The following is a 17,724-nucleotide window of genomic DNA, read 5'->3' on the forward strand; positions in this document are numbered from 1 at the left end:
GTTTAGTACCAGAAACCAAATTCAACTATTCGGGAAGGCTTTCTACTCATCCAGCTGTGTGGCTGTTTTGTCTCTTTGGCCTTACAACATGCTTTCTAATACATTTTGTCTTGGGTGGGTTGTGAGGATGGGGAGAGAAAATGGTTACAAAGCAACATTTGTAATTTACTTTACGTTAACAGAATTGTACCCAGTATCTGAAGAATACGATGCAAAAACGTGAATTGTAGACCTACCTTCAATGTCACATTTCAGTTTATGGTCAGGTGAAAAATGACATTTTTCTTTAACCTCGTAAAATCTTATGATAAATTTAATTCCATTATTTGTACATTCCTAATCGAGTTTGAGCTGGTTACTGGGCAAATAATAATAATAATAATAATAATAATAATAATAATAATAATAATAATAATAATAATAATAATAATAATAATAATAATAATAATAATAATAATAATAATAATAATATCATAAGAAAATGTCTCTTGAAAACTAACTTACAAAAGTTCTGGTGGTTTCTAATATACATTCAAAGGTTACCACATGTAGTACTTTACACGTATATTAAAGATGATCTGAGAATTGAAACCGCTTTAATAAATCTGTAATCGCTTCGATTGATCTATTTAAGCAAGTAAATGAAATCTCTGCTTGTTGAATTTACATTCGCGAAAGGTACAAAATTAAAATTCTAACACGAGAGATTCAGGAACATTAATATCCGATTAGATCTAATCAATTAGTTTGGTAAACGAATAGATAATCGAAAGTTTATCATTCAAAGCTCCTTTGAATTTGAGGCTTTATTAAAGATGAATAAAGAAGACCTTCAGCGTCGTCATCTTCTTATGAAGTTTTGCGATTCGATTATCCAATATTACTCTCGGTATGGATGAAAGGAACAAGAGATTCTTATTCAAGAGTACTCAAAGCAACCTGGTGCTTCTTCTGCCTCAGCGATATAGTTAATATATTCTTTCTACCGAAGATGAGCTCAGGAAAGACATTTTTTTGATCATAAAATTCCACTTTTTTCCCCTTCTTACGTCACTCAGCTTCAGGTTAAGCTGTTCTATTAATAACGACTGTTTACATACAAGAAAGCATCTCCTTAAGTATTTATGTTGTCAATTTACGTTACTTTCAGTTTCCTTAGTTGTTCCTTGATGCGTTTCAATCAAAATGACACTTGCATCGAGTGTAGATAGATTTCCACAAAGAGTACTTTGAATTTTTTTTTTTTTTTAAAATGATGCTAGCACAAATGTATAGCATGGTTTGAGTCAACAGAGATTGTGTATGTGTTTACCAAATGCAGAAAGTTTCGTTTACACTGTGTGAGAAATTGATAAGCCCTATTTTAATCATGTGTTTAGGAAAATGTATTTTCTAGTAGTATTTATAACAAACAATTGTAGAGAGGATTTAGTTTTATATATATATATATATATATATATATATATATATATATATATATATATATATATATATATATAATTTAAAACTAATCACTTCTAACTATAGCAGTTTGGTAGTCAGTAAGGTATCTACCTACTAATGGGCTGATCCGGGTTCGGTTTCATGTAAGGACAGCTTGTTCTACATCTTCCTGTGCTGATCAGGGGATTCATGCAGCCTATGTAAAAAAAAAAAAAAAAAAAAAAAAAAAATGCGTGAGGAAATTTGTAGGGTAAAGCTGATCGAAGAGTGGCGCTGACTTCTTTGTGTGTGTAACTCTACTAAGTATGAAACCTTACCTCCACTCAAATTTTGGGGCTCATATAGCCTGATCTTATTGGGAGACAACCTTTAGAGTTTTACCGTTACTGACTTCTAAATGATTTTAAAGATTAATACATTGGTTAAAAAAGTGTTAGATACACATTTTCTACGTAAAACGTTAGACATTTTTGAATCACAGTTTTCTCGGGTCATCTGGTGATTTTATCCTTCATATGGTGCGTTCAGTGTACATGGGAATCAAGTCCACTTTTTGGTTATTTTGGATATATTTGATTTATCTTAAGGTCCTTTCAGAGCTTAAAACATTCAGGTCCAGGTTTTGTAAATAACTCTTAAACTGTGAAAAACAGATAACTTTTCCATACACAAGGCGTACCTTACAAAATTTATGTTTCGCTTTTGCTCACATCATATCTAATTGAACTTGACTCAATTGCATTGTGAAAATGAAATGAATTGATTTTTTTTTAGTTTAACGTCCCACGAATATGGCCTTTAGGCTAAGGAAGACGAGGATTAAGACAAGTGAATGATGATGAAAGAATTTGTCGAATAAGAAAGTGGGAGGAAACGAAAGTAACTCGAGAAAACCCACGGACACGATGTTGTCTACCACAAACTTGCTTGGTCACGGACCAGAGGTAAACGCTCTAACACTGAGACACGGACCAGAGGTAAACGCTCTAACACTGAGACACTGTCTCCCTTCCTTTGGATTAATGAACAACCCACATAACTAAGAATGTCATTATCAAAATAAGAGTATTTTCAACATATCTAAAAAAAAAAATTAAATTTATAGAAGTATTCGTTACTTGCAGTACGGTACCTAATGCATATTTGTTTAAGAAAAGTACATACATGTTCGATAGTGCAGAAGATAGATAACAAATACAATACATATCACAGAATACAAAGAAACACATGAACTTTCTTCTAATTTAACTACTGCTTCGTTAAACAACCTTTGGTTTCTTCAAAAATGAATTTGCATTACATACAAATTTAACGTTACTTAAGCTGATTCGATCTCTGGTCAAGTACGTTGCTGGTGGCCAACTTCGTGTCCGTGGGTTCTCCTCGTTTCTTCCCACGTTCTCATTCCACCAAACTTTCCATTATCATAAACTTGCCTTAATCACCATCTCCTGTAGGCTAAATGGCATAAACGTGGGACATTAAACTCAAAGAAAGATTTTAACGTCACTTCAATTATATTTCATTATTAACAAAGTAAGGGACATTTAAACAAGCTTGAAGACAAATAATAAAATAAAATCACTAATTCCAGACAGTTTCAAAGAAAAAAATAGTTACACTTATAAATCATTGGATTAAGAAAAAAAATGTTCAGGTAATCAACACCAGTAAGTAAATGTCATACATTTTTAGTATTGCCAGTAACAAGCATGAAATAATTGTATATTTATACTTACGTTTGACGCTTTTGTTTCGATGATTATTCTAATCCTGAAAAGAAATAAGAAAAACAGTTGTATTTTGTTTCAATATAAACATTTACTCACATCTATGGTAAAATGCTTAATGAAAATCATAGTGTGAATTTTACATCAGCGATCTCAAATCATTATATCATTTTGCAATTATGAGGAAATGTACTTTATATTTTTTAATTCTGGTCATTCAGAATTTATTTTCTTTTTATATGTTTTCTTTTTTATTTTATTTTATTTTATATTCTTCTTATATTCCTTTGTTATACTTTCTTTATATTTCTTACACTTCTTTATATTAATATATTTATTTTCTTTTCAGAATTTATTTTTAATTATGATTTTGGAAACAACTTCACTAGGACACCATCAGTTTTGTTGTTAAACGACTAACATACATGTATAGTATTTACCTTTGTGAATATAGGGGAAAACCTCTTAGTTTAATGCATGACAAGTGTGTTAATTCGTTCTCCTTCTTGTCCACTTCAACTAGTACTAACACTTTCTTCAAACAAAATTATTACGTACCAAGTTAAACATGCAAAATTTTATGACAGTGTTTATAAAGTTATCAGACGTCAATTTTTGCACACACATGTTTTGTGTCTCGAGATCTAAAAATAGCTTAAGCCAGGGCGGACCCAGGGGGTAGGCGATCGCCCCTCCCTACAATAGGATACTTTTTTATTTTAAAAAATAAAACCTATCGTAAGAATTTTCACTTTTGTGCTATAAATTTAAAATAAAACCTATTGACTTCGAACGACTGCCCCCCCCCCCCAAGCATTCAGCCTCTATCTGGATTTTAGGAAACTTCTCTCTTCTTTTGAGAAGGGAGTATGGACAAATGTCTTAGCTTCAAGATTCTTAGCAAGTTAAAGCATTTTATACCTTGGTATATTAACCGGTTGAACTATTCTAATCAACTTTAAAAAATATAATAAAATATATTATGCACAATCGTAATATATGTTTCATTTTTCCTAAAAGCCTTCTTTCACCTAAAAATCATACTTATAATTTTAATGAAAGTATTTGGAGTTCGAAACGCATAAGATGTAAGGGTTTGCAATGTGCAGGTGGCTACCACAGAGTTGGACGGTTTGTGATAATTTGTTAGGGCAAACTCTTTAATATGTGAGGGGCAGTAGAATGGCAATGTGCAAGGGAACCGAGTATACGATGATAGTTGCAAAATAGACTATTTCTCTGATTTCCAAAGAGGGCAAATCGTTGGCAGTTAGTGATGTGTTGCGAGTCTGGTGAAAATAGCAAGTGCGTTGCGTGTGTTGCAAAGGACAGTGTCCAAAGTTGAAGAACTCACGACATATAAACAACTCATGGTAAAAGTACAACGGCAAAGAGTAACAGTGCTAGGAAGAAAATTCACCGTGACAGGTGCCACTGAGCATTAAAGCGAATTGTCACTCAGAACCGTTCTACGAATGCAGTGCAAGTAACGTAAGAATTCAAGCATAACCTTCCACGGCCAGTGTCGACATTTATAACTCCCAATGAGTTACATTGCATAGACTTTGCGGTTGGGTTGAACGGCAAAACCGTTGATAAGAGACCATCATACTTTACCACATCATCAATGGTCAAATGCAATTTGTAACATGGACGCTGATGCCTGAAAATATGAGATATGGTCGTATATGTCACCATTCACCGTATTCCAAACTACAGGTCGTGTTTGGAATGTAGCAGATGCCCAAGGCAGCGTATGGTTTGTTGAATGTGATGCTATGAAATGAATGCTACTCTGTGATGCTATGAGCCGTAATATCCAAGTTTTCACTGGGCTCAGTGTTGACGATTACTCGTTGCTTCACTGCTTGTGAACAAGTTGCATTTTAGGGACCATATTCATCCCATAGTTCAGATGTTTCCAGGCAATGGCAACATATTTCAGGATTATTATGAGACCCATTCATGCAGTTGTAACTGTAAGTGCGTGGTTTGAGGAACATCGAGACAATGTTACACACATCTACTGGTCCCTCTATTCCCGGATCTGAATATAATCAAATGTTAGTGGTCTTTTCTGAGACAAAAATTCGGCGGACATTTCCGGCTTCTTCCTCTCTCACTGAATCGAGTGATGTAGTGCACGCAGAATGGTGTAATACTCAACTTGCTACCATTTTGGTCGGTTTCTACGATTCCATTCTATGTTGCATCAGAGTTGTTCTGAATGCAACAGTTGGTTCAAAACTATATTAATTTAATAAGTTGCACTTCTTTTCAAGTGATTTATTTAAATTGGTAAATATCTGAATAATCATTAATTTTTGGTTTCACTTGGTCACAGTTTCTAAGGTTGAGATACGTAAATTTTGGCAAAATATAAACTCCTGTATATTAAAATATTAAATCTTTAACGCTTTAATAAGTGGCAAAATTTGCTTCTCCTGGAACCGATAGTAAGTACAGGAAGAAAGTCGAAATTTCAGGTTACAGCACTTTTCTTTCAAATTTGAAGTTTAAGAACGAATACAAGATACTTTCGTTTCAGACGTTTTTCCGAAATATCTCCCTTTGAAGTTGAAAGAACGTCGAAGTTCTGACGAGAAACGTTTTGTGAAAAGAACCAAGTTTTCGTGTCATTTTGCGAGCAAAGGAAACATTGTGCTTCCCTCTGTAACTTCTGATGATTATGTTGTCTAGACTGCAGGCGAGGTACGCTTATCCCAAGGGCTACGCGGTGACTTAGTACGAGTGCGTAATATTTCAAATAGCATATTTCCATTAACTTATAACATGATTCTTCAGTTTGTTTTAAAATCAGGTTACTTAATTAATTAAAAGTGACTATGTTTGTGACTCTTAATCTCTTGAACCGCCCGACCGATCTCGATCAAATTTTCAACGTAGATGCAGTTCTGGCATAGGAGTGTTTTCATCTATTTACTTTGACGTTACAACTTAGCGGAGGGGGAGGGGGACATATAAAAAAAAATAAATAAAACTTAATAACTCTTGAACCAGCCGACCGATCTTGATCAAATTTTCAATGTAAATGAGGTTCGGGACTAAAATTATTTTTATCGTCTCACTTTGACAGGGAGGGGTGGAGGTAAGATATACAAAAATCAATAAATATAAAAATAAAAGTAACTATGTTTGTGAATTAATTACTTTTGAACAACTCGATCGATCTCAAACAAATTTTCAACATATATTAAATACAAATCTGGGAAGTTCTTTTTTTTTTTTTAAATCATTTCGTTTTGACATTAGATCTTAGGGGAGGATCGCAGTGGCTTAGTGGTAGAGCGTTCACCTCTGGTGCTTGGGGTCCGCCCAGCTCCCGCCAAGTGAACTTTGTGGTGGACAAAATCCGTGTGCGTGGGTTTCCTCGGGGTTCTCCCGTTTCCTCCCACTTTCTTCATTCCACCATTTCCTTCATTACTCATCATCACCGTCTCTTTTAGCCTAACCGGCATAACTGTGTGACGTAAAACTCAAAGATTTCATTTCATTTTTAGATCTTAGGGTACGGGGAGGGGAGGAGGGGAAATATATGAAAATGAATAAAACTTAGCAACTCTTAAATCACCCGACCGATCTCGATCAAACTTTGAACATAGATAAGGTTCGGACCTGGGATGTTTTCTTCATTTCACTTGTACAGCGCAACGCATGGGAGGGGGAGGGGGAGATATACAGGGGTTGAAAAAAAATCTAAAACGTTTGCAAAACTGTGAAAATCATACCTAGTATGGTGTGGGGTCTCCTTTTGCGTCCAAAACAGCCTGAATCCGACGTGGAATGGAGATATACAGCTCCTGAATTACGGTGTGTGGAATTTTGTACCACTTTTTCTCCAAAACATGCTCCAGTTCCTTAAGGGATGCTGGTGGAAGGTAATGAGTCCTAACACGCGTTTCTAACTGAGACCACAATGCTCAATAATGTTCAGATCTAGTGATTGTGGGACCTATGGGGAGGTGTGATAGCTCCTGGTCATGCTTTTCATACCATGATTTCACCGTTTTTGCAGCGTGACAGGGTGATAAATCATCTGGATAGATGCCATCACCATCAGGAAACAATATTTTGGTCATGGGTAGAATCTGGTTCCCCAAAATGGCCTCATCCGCCATAGCATTCATCATTCCATGCAGGACTATGATGGGACCTGCAGAAAACCACGATATCACTGCCCATGCTGTAACAGAACTACCCCCCTGTTTTGCAGTTGGGAGCAGACAGTCTGTGTCTTAGGCCTGCGACGCTGTTCTCCATACGTAAACACGACCGATTGATGGAAATCAGGTGAAGGTCGATTCATCGGACCACATTACGTGTTTCCACTGTTTATGAGTCCACACCTTGTGATCCTTGCAACACTGGATACACCTCTTCGCATTTACTGCTGTGACCAGGGGTTTGGCGATAGCGGCCCTGCCATGAATTTTCATTTTATGAAGTTCCCGTCTCACTGTTTTCAAAGAAACCAGGTTTTGTAGACCGGAATTGAGTTCAGACGTAATTTTCATTGCAGTGGTCTTCTTTTCAGCTGCTACAATCCGTTTTAATGCCCTCCGGTCCCTATCTGACAGGATTGTATTTCGAACACTGTTGTGCTTTGTAGACGTTGTTTGTCCATGAATTGTGTATGATCTCCTGACATTGGACACAGTGCCTATCGATACCCCACAATGTTCGCCACTGTTGCCACTGAAGCTCCAACCAAACGGGCACCAATGATCATGCCTCTTTGGAAGTCTGTCAGGTCGCCCATTTTACCGCACCACTTTCACACCACGACACTCAGAGGTGAACTGGTTACTGCTGACGGAAAAGGAAGGTCCATATGACACATTGAAAACAAAAAACGATCGGCAACCGGAACACGTGTTATACAGTGGAGGGCTAAACTTACCTGTTCTGTATGAAGTGTCATTAGATTTTTTTGTCTACCCCTGTATATCAAAAATGTAAAAATAAAAGTGACTGTCTTTGTGACTTCACAACGTTTAAACCACCCAACCGATCTTAGCCAAATTTTCAACATAGATGAGGTTCAGACATGAGGTAGTTTTTATAATATCACTTTAACTGTAGAACTTAGGGGAGGGGGAGGGGAGGGAAGATATATATATATATATATATATATATATATATATATATATATATATATATATGTGTGTGTGTGTGTGTGTGTGTGTGTGTAAAAAGAATAAAAATGACCGTCTTTGTGACATCATCACGCTTTAACCACAAGACCGATCTTAATCAAATTTTCAATAAATAAAACTTAATAACTCGTACCACTCAACCGATCTCGATCAAATTTTCAACATAGATGAAATTCGAACATGAGATGATTTTTGTTACATCACTTCAACGAAGGAACTTAAAGGAGGGGAAGTACATTTACAAATGATCGAAAATGACCGATATTAGTGTCGCGAGGAACCGGTTCTCGGAGATCCGGTTTTCCGAACCGCTTCCGAACCGGTCCTCGGAGATCCAGTTTTCAGAACCGGTTCCAGACCTGGATCCGAAAACCCGGTTCCAGACTTGGATCTGAAAACCCGGTTCCAGAACCGGATCTTAGGAACCTTGTTCCAGATCTGGATTTGAAAACCCGGTTCCAGAACCGGATCTTAGGAACCGGTTGCAGGCTTGGATCCAAAAGCCCCCAAAGACCAGTAAAGGAGGCACAAATTTCATCTTCAAAACACTGCAAAGAGGACCATGCGCTTGTGTCCTCCCCATCCAGACTCGCTTGTGCGCCCAGAAAAAAATGGTCCCTCAGTGTTTCTTTTTTCTTTTTATTTTGGTCCACCAGTGGGTGTTTAGCCAAATGAGTTGGCCAGTTTGCCTGTTTAATCATTGAGTTTGCCAGTTACCCAGTTTATTTAGCCAAATGATACAAGCGGCTGCCGCCTGCCTGTCGCTTCCACCATTTCATCTAGCACACTATTCACAGCCTTTCAGCAGTTCGGGTTTAGCGTAGGGATCGTCACAAAGTTTCGGTTCCAGCGGAACCGGTTCTTGGAGATCAGGCTTTCAGAACCGGTTCCAGACCTGGATCCGAAAACCCGGTTCCAGACCTGGATCCGAAGAACCTGTTCCAGGCCTGGATCTGAAGAATCGGTTCCAGACCTGGATCCGAAAAAACGATTCCAGACCTGGATCCGAAAACCCGGTTCCAGACCTGGATCCGAAAAAACGATTCCAGACCTAGATCCGAAAAACCGGTTCCAACAGGAATCGCTTCTGGCTATCTCTAATATATATATATATATATATATATATATATATATATATATATATATATATATATATATATAAATCGAAATGACCAATATCAAGAATCGCTTTAGTAACAGTAAAAAGTGACTGACTAACGAAACATATTACTATTTCTTCTTAATTTACCCAGCGAAACGGGTAATTGATACTAGTAATGCATAATTTCTATAATTTATCTTTTGGTGTATTTACCTTTATAGTTTGAATTAAGGATAACTCTTGGAATACGCTATTGAGTGCATAAGTGTTATTACGGCTACGAAAAGAAAAATTGAATACCATTTCTCTAATTTAAAGGAAGGATTATTAGTAAAACTTAATGATCATGAATGACCTGATGGAGTTAAAACGTGAAACGAAACGAAAAAAAAAATATAGAAGATTCATCCCATGATATTGCCCATCACGAGCTCACGTAGACTACAATACAACCAGGAACTCCTCGTGTCAAAGATACAGTATTTGCTCTAGCGTTGAACTACCTTGCTCCCATTTTAGATAAAATGTTTTAAACAAAATAACTTGTTATTTTTGTTCATGCATTCCAAATCTGAAGAACAAAAGTAGACTACTCCATTTTTAAGTTCCTGGCTCTGTTGCAGAAGTGAAAACAAACCAGTATAGAGAGAATTCAAGACTCTGCTATCATTTTGTTTAATATTTTGAAAATAAAAGTCACGTTCCCTAATATTAGAAAGTTTGAACGAAAAGCATTCAATCTATTAATCTCATTTATGCATTCGTTTTCATTGTCAGCTTCAAGTCAAAGCAGGTATTCCAGGAAATAAATATACTAGGTAAACAGAAAGGTTCTTACTTTCTCCATATGGTTGAAATTTGAATTTAAAAGAGTCCTTTTCATTTTGAGAATATGATTTTACGCCTATCTAGACCAGTTTCTTTCTGTTGATTCAATGATAAAGTACTCATCTCTGTTGCATGGGCTTCTGGTTCGATTCCAGCCCGTGAAGTTGGCTTTGTAGTAAACGAACACCATGTACTTTCTAAATATTTGTAATGCAGAATGGTGATAATCTTGTGACAAAACATGTGTAATATACTACAGATTTACCTTTCTTAGTGCTCGTCTCAAAACGCAAGAAAAACTATTGTTATTGAAACTTGGTTCCAGAGTCAGAAAAAAATGAAGAACCAGATTAGAATATTACGCCAACATTTATCACCAATAAAATCTACTGTGTATTTGTTAGGGATATGTTATTGAGATATGAACGAGATGAATTTTCTCTTTCAATTTATCCAATCTCGTAAAAGTATATATATATATATATATATATATATATATATATATATATATATATATATATATATATATATATATAGATAGATATAGATATAGATATAGATATAGATATAGATATAGATATAGATATAGATATAGATATATATAGATAGATAGATAGATAGATAGATAGATAGATAGATAGATATTAGGGTGATCCAAATTTATATGGGGAAAATAAATTTAAGACTTCTTTAGACTCAACTCCTAAAATAGTCCCATATAGAACCAAATTAAGCCAAGAGAAAAATTAGATCCATTCAATAATTTTAAATGGTGCCTCAAACCACCTAAAATTTTGAATGCGTTTACAATACATAGTGTTTGGGGGAAAAGCTGGAATAAACTCCCGTAATTTAGAAATGGCTCAAGGGAATGAAAAGATATCTTGGATAATGGAACTAGAGGAAGAGACCAACCTAATTTTGTATATGTTATCATGGCGGCCGTCTTGAAGTCCGCCATCTTGAATTCACGTCAAAATTTTTAAATAGGAAGAGGGTCATGTGGCATATCTTTTTGAGGTAGCATTTCACCAGATGCATAAATCTGGCATTATTTTCAAGTTACCTATATTCATGTAAGAGTTATTACATATGAAAAACAAAATGCTTCATGTAATGTTATTTTATTGCAGTTATGGAACAGATATGTAGGAATTTTGGCAGTCTTTTACATAAACTGAAACAAACTGCTTGTTTCTCTTTGAACTACAAATATGTATTTTTTCCATCAAGATGATTCATATACCATTATGAGGAAAAAGAAAAATTATAACTTGGAAGAAATTGAAATATCTCTTATTTATGTATTATCTTTTTGGTAAGTTATGAATCTTATTTGCTACATAGTTCACTTTGTCGCATATAGGAAAAGATTGTCTGTTGGCCTTTATTATCTGCAAGAGAAACTGTTTGTGGTCCTCATTTTTTGTAAGAACGTTGTTGCAATCTTCTATTAGTTACACTCCCTTTTCTGCACACCGCTTGTTACGTGGACGAATTAAACTATTGTCTTTCCTTGAAGATAGTCATTGTTATTTGGTCATGAAGTCCGATCACACTCAAGAAACCCTTTGGGTATTTTAAATCTCTCAAGGAAAATGTGTGTGTTTGTTGTAACAAAATCACTGATTTCTCTTTTCACAAGAATTTTTATGGTATCATCTCTTGCATCAAGCCTCTTTGCTGCTTCACGGTTTCCCCTTATAGTTTTAATTCTTTCAACCATTTTTTGCTTTTCAATTATGGTAACTCCATCATCAAAAAACCCCAATGCTACTTGTTCCTTCGTCAAGTACCAGAGCCGGTGTGAAAATTTAGAAAGAGCCACTTCAGATAATTCAGCATCTATTTGTCTTTAACTGTACAAATCTTTCAAAAATTGTAGATCTTGTAATGGTGAATGGGATGTTTGATCACATTTAAGCCAACTGTGAACATATAGTAGGATCAGAAAGTGCATACTCTCCGAAGACCCGTTTCTATTTGCTTCGTTAAACGAAATTGTTGGCGAAAGAGAAATATTTTAAATAGTAGCTTGCTTTTCCCATCCACCTTACATGGTGAATTGCTCCAGGCAAACCAAAGAAAACCAAAGGAGGTATGCCACCCAAGAATATGATAGTCAGTTCTAAAAAATCCCTGTAATCTTCTCTGCAGTGTCCTGCTTCTACAAGTTTGATAGCAAAATTCAATACTTTATTTCTTACATCGGAAATATTGTTTGTTACATCATCATCATCATTTCCTGGAATAAAGTTAGTGCAATCTATTCTAGACCACTCGTTCTGAAAACACTTCAATAGGAGAACGTCCGGTCCAGATGCAACGAAACACAACAGTTATCAAATACACATTTTAAAACTAATTCATAAATGTGGTGTCTACAAGGAAGGTATAGAAGGTTATTTTGGAGCTACTGCTCTAGCAGAATAGAACGCAAGCACCGTTGACAAGATCCATATTGCAAGGAGTAGTGTCACAATAAACTGCCTGCACGAACTTTACCAAGTTCCATTCTTCAAGCGAATGTACTATAGTAGAATCAATATGTTCTTCTCTTGATGACGACAAAATGGGAACACCAATTAGCCTCTCATGATCATCTCCTGTAATAATTATTGATAACCTGCAGGCAGTCTCTCTGCCAGTCAAATTCAGCAGGAATTTTCCGTTCCAATGCACAACTAACGCACTTGATGCACTCTGAAATTGTTTCTTGTAGTTCTGTGCAACTTCACTACAGGTTTTCTCTCAGCATCGGAGAATGGAAGACCGATTTATTGGTAGTTCCTCTACATTATGGCCTAATGCCTCTGCCGTCGCTGTCAGAATATGTATTGCTGCTCTACGATTGATCTTTTATCGATTAAGAGAAACACCGGTCTTTGAGTAATAAAATTAGTTTCCCCCCCTTTTACATTTCTTGGACGGTCCGGGCACACACGCATTCGTATTTACATTTTCTCTAACATTCTCAACTGGGTTTTCCTCTTTATTACTTGAACTGCTCCATGTCTTTTGGCGTATAAAGTTCAAACAAATTATTTTCAGAAGTGCATTTTGTTTCGTGTTCCTCTTTCGTTTGAAGCCGTGCATATCCCTTTCGTTCTTTTCACGCCAAATTTATGTCTTTATTTTTAGTCGTGTAAAAATTATTAATCTGAAAAGGAGAAATCTTTTCAGAGGTAATAATTCTTACATGACTAAAGCTATCCTTAAAATAGTGCCAGATTTGTGCTTCTGGTAGAACGATATCTCAAAACGATATGTCACATGATCCTCTTTCTATTTAAAAATTTTGACCTGAATCCAAGATGGCGGATTTCAAGATGGTCGCAATGACAGTACTATACAAAATTAGGCATGCTTCTTCCTCTATTTCTATTATCCAGGGTATCTTCGCATTACCTTTAGCCGTTCCTTAATTACATGCGTTTATTCCAGATTTTTCCCATATACTATGTACTGTAATCGGATTCAAAATTTTAGGGCGCCTGGGGCACCATTTAATATTATTCAATGAAGCTAATTTTTCTCCTGGCTCAATTTGATCCCATATGGAACCATTTTAGGGGGTGAGACCACCTCGATCTGAAAATTGATATTTATGGACCACCCTAATATATATATATATATATATATATATATATATATATATATATATATATATATATATATATATATATAAATAGATAGATAGGTAGATAAATATAGCTAAAAATAAGAAATACCTATTTACACAGGGCTTTACATGTATCTACAAGGATATACAAACTAAGAAATGTATCTTTTGTATTACTTTCATAAATTTTCCGGCTAAATAAAGCAAGAAATATTTCTTTAAGGTAGAGGAGAAAGTAATGATTTTCTTTTCCTAAATACAGTCTCCACATAAGTCTATAAATCAAGCACGCGCAACTACATTGTTGGCCTTAATAGGTGTGTCTGTGTGTGTGTCCCTAGGTGCTCGTGCGTGTGTGTGTTTGAGAGAGAGTACGAGATAAAGAAAAAGAGAGAGAGAGAGAGAGAAAATGAAGAGGACACATAAAGTGATGGATACTGGAAGAGCAAAAGGCTGAAAGACTTGTTTTTGCACTCATTTTTACTCTTTTCTCCCTCTTTGACTTTTCACCACTTTTCAAAAACTAGAGAGAGAGAAAAGATAAAAACGGAATTATATGAAGAAAAATACTTTCCTTTTTTATGGAAAGATCTATGAGATTGGGTCGATTACTATTCACTTTTTACATCCGCTTTTACCTACAGTACTTCCGGCTTTTCTTGCATCCGACCGACCTCGCTTTACTGAGTATAACTCGCTTTCTTTCTTTTCTCTTTGTACTTCTCTGTGCATTTCGTCACTTCCGTCTATTCTTTTTTCTCTCAGTCCTCTTTCTCCCCTCTCTCTTTTCTTGTTACATACATGCGTTGCCATGGCAACTATTCGAAGGCTTGCTTAATAGAATTTGAACCTCCATTTACGAGAGAAAGTTAGAGAGAATTCACATACGAAAGAACCTTCAAGACTCTTTATTTCTTCCTTTTGCTCTTTGTTTATTTCCATAAAATAAAACAAAATAGTTTCACCATGCAGAAAAAGCAAATTTTCAAGTTTTGACCGTATTTATAGCCTACCTTCAAACCCTGCTATACACATGTCGTTTGTCACATTCAAAAATCGACAAAAATCGGCCACAACATCGACACCAGAAAGCACCCTTCCTCAACCTCACTGTCTTCTCATCCCGAACTTCTCTTGTGGCTTTGCAGAGGAATTGATCTCCGTTCGCTGGATTTATATATAAAAGTAACCAAGAAAGTATTGTCGTTTTTTTATTTGTCAGCATCAACGACCTTCTGCCAACATTCTGGAAGGCTACGGATCCATCGCGGTAGAACTTAGTAGGTCGTGAAGCGAAGAAGATATCAAGTGCATTTTGTATCTCTACTAGGAATTTGAACTAGTGTCCTTGAAGGTGATTGTCCAGGGAATAGAACAGGTGATAATCGGAGGGTGTAATGTCCATTGAGATGGCAGATGCAATAGTGTTTCCCATCCAAGGGATAGAATGGTGTCCCGAGTCATCCTAGCCACGTTAGGCTTAGCGTTACCCTATATCACGAGGGCTTCATTGCGATTCAGATGCTAGCTCCAGAATTTTTGGTTTTTGTTGAACATGAGTCAACTGTTGACAGTACACAGTTGCATTGAAGCTCTGACCATCTGTTAACAGTTCCCGATGGATGCTGCCGCGAGTAGTCCACCAAACATACAGAAGGACCTTCTTCTGATGCAGTGCTCGTTTCGGCTGTTTTGGAACCGCTTCATGGGATGCTAAAAAATGATGACTACGCCGTCCAGCTTTGTACATGACCCATTTCTCATCACATATCAACACACTGTCCAAAAATGGCTCCTTCCTCAGAGGAGACAGCAAAAAACAAACACAAGTGTCTGCTAATCTTGCCTTATGGCCCCTAGGACTCATCGACCACCTTGTAGTGTTTCCGGAATTGATGGAGGTGCTGCCGAATGGATTCTTCATTCATACTGAATTGTAGTCCAAGTTCGCCACATGTCTGGCCACTGTTCTCCTTAATTGTTGCCTGAAGATCTTCATTTTGTACATGAGTTGGTCTTCCGGCACGTAGTGCGTCTTCGAGTGTTTCGTCATCATGCTTAAATTTGTTAACCCACCGCTGCACTGTCCGCGTAGTCACGACACATTTACCAAAGGCCGGCATATCTTCCGACCCACCGCACCGGCATTTTATCCCAGTTAGCTCGTAGAGTATATATATGCACTTATGACGCTCTGTGGAGGTCGCATGTTCACTCTATCCTTACGCTAGTTCATGGTGTAACTGAACTGCTACAACCAGGTAGTATGTTGGGTATACCCACACCAACAATCTGACCTTTGCCTTGTCTCCATTCGCATTCAACGCACGGTGTGAGGGCCAATGGAACACAGACCTCCAAAAAAAGCGACAAAACTTTCTTGGTTACCTTATACAAAGGACGGACTTCTTTGTATTGGTACAACTGACGCTTCAGTGATCAACATTCTGGTTTCATTTCTCCAGCAACAACATCATTTCCTATTATGGTTTGAATTTGACTAGGATGCCTAACTGAATGTAAGCGAATTCTTTACATTCGACTGACACCTGTGATGTGAAGAAAAAATTATGATATTTTGTGACGTTGAGCATTGTGGAAGAGTAATGCTGCAAAAACGTATTCCACTTTACATAGCTTGTTTGAATAACTGGGTCGTAGATTGTCACTTCGAGAGTGTAATCAGAGGGGGATGCTGGAAGTACAGTGCACGAAGTCTCGAAAATAAGAATATCACTTTTCCGTATTTCAATTTCATGAGTCCAGACATTCGATCTGACGAGACGCGTGTATGCCCAATAAGAAGGAAATTTAGAGAAATATTCTTGTTTTCAGCAGTAGCAAGCGGCATGCGAGGTATTGGACCACGGTGTTGTTCTTGTTCTGATCCCACTGTGTTGTCACTAAATAAAATCAATTCAAAATCAATTCGTCCCTGTGTAGCATTTTATGAGGCAATCATTTAGGTAACTAAAGACCACATTCAGTTCCTTTTACAGATATGAGTTTCGTTGGCATTGTATGTGTGTTGCTGCTTGCTGTTTTCATTATAAACAGTTTCAACTTCAGAGCAGATTTAAAATAGCTACTCGCGACCGCTTGAGCCGCAGACGGATTATATACATTTTAAACATAATTGAACTATATACTAATACCTGAACATATGAACCGTTTTCAGTTTGCTCTATTTGCTCTTGGTAATAGCGACGTTGTACTCCAGTTAGGTTTAAATGTTCTTGTGCTGCTTGTAGGTTCTTTCTTTTTACTAGATTGTTTCGGATCTTGAGGATAGCGTTTATGTTTGATTGGCATATAACACATAAATCGCCCTACATTTCATGCTGTCAATATAGGAGCAATATTCGAGCCATTCTTTCAAAAAAATATTTTAGTTGTATAGGCGTTGTTCCTTTTTAGTCGTAGGTTTTCACATTCTTCCCATACACTATAAAGTTGATGTAAGATGACGAGATTGTCTTGTATTTTTTAAACTATAGTTTCCGTGCAGCAGCACGTTTAGAGTCTTGTTTTGATATTTATTTATTTAACAATCACCAGATATAGCTCAGATGCTATTTTATACTGGATATCTAACAACAACAATAACAATAGAAAGAATTTAGGAAGGTATCGGCCAGGGCAGGTTGGTAGGTACCAAATCATCGGCATTTGCTTGCAAAGACTGAGGAAAACTCTGGAAAACTCCAGCCAGGATGGGCGAAAGCGGGAATCGAATCGCTACCTCCCGAATGCAAAGCCAACACTCTACCACTTGATCTACTTCGCTCGGTAAGCTATTGCAACTGATAGATTTCAGTTAAT

At 36.6% G+C, this 17,724-nt stretch overlaps 1 protein-coding gene across 2 annotated transcripts in view; it reads right to left on the minus strand.

Moving 5' to 3' along the window:
• LOC145691617 (tyramine receptor 1-like) overlaps positions 1–17,724 on the minus strand; it is a 1,380,953-nt gene that overhangs the window by 304,880 nt on the left and 1,058,349 nt on the right. For both annotated transcript variants that reach the window (XM_081767014.1, XM_081767015.1), the window contains one exon: positions 3,183–3,216. The gene's annotated coding sequence lies outside the window, so the exon portion shown is untranslated. The remainder of the gene's footprint in view (positions 1–3,182; positions 3,217–17,724) is intronic.

Source organism: Thermobia domestica, chromosome 1 (genome assembly GCF_964235325.1).
Source record: "Thermobia domestica chromosome 1, izTheDome1.hap1.1, whole genome shotgun sequence".
Classification (NCBI taxonomy): domain Eukaryota; kingdom Metazoa; phylum Arthropoda; class Insecta; order Zygentoma; family Lepismatidae; genus Thermobia; species Thermobia domestica.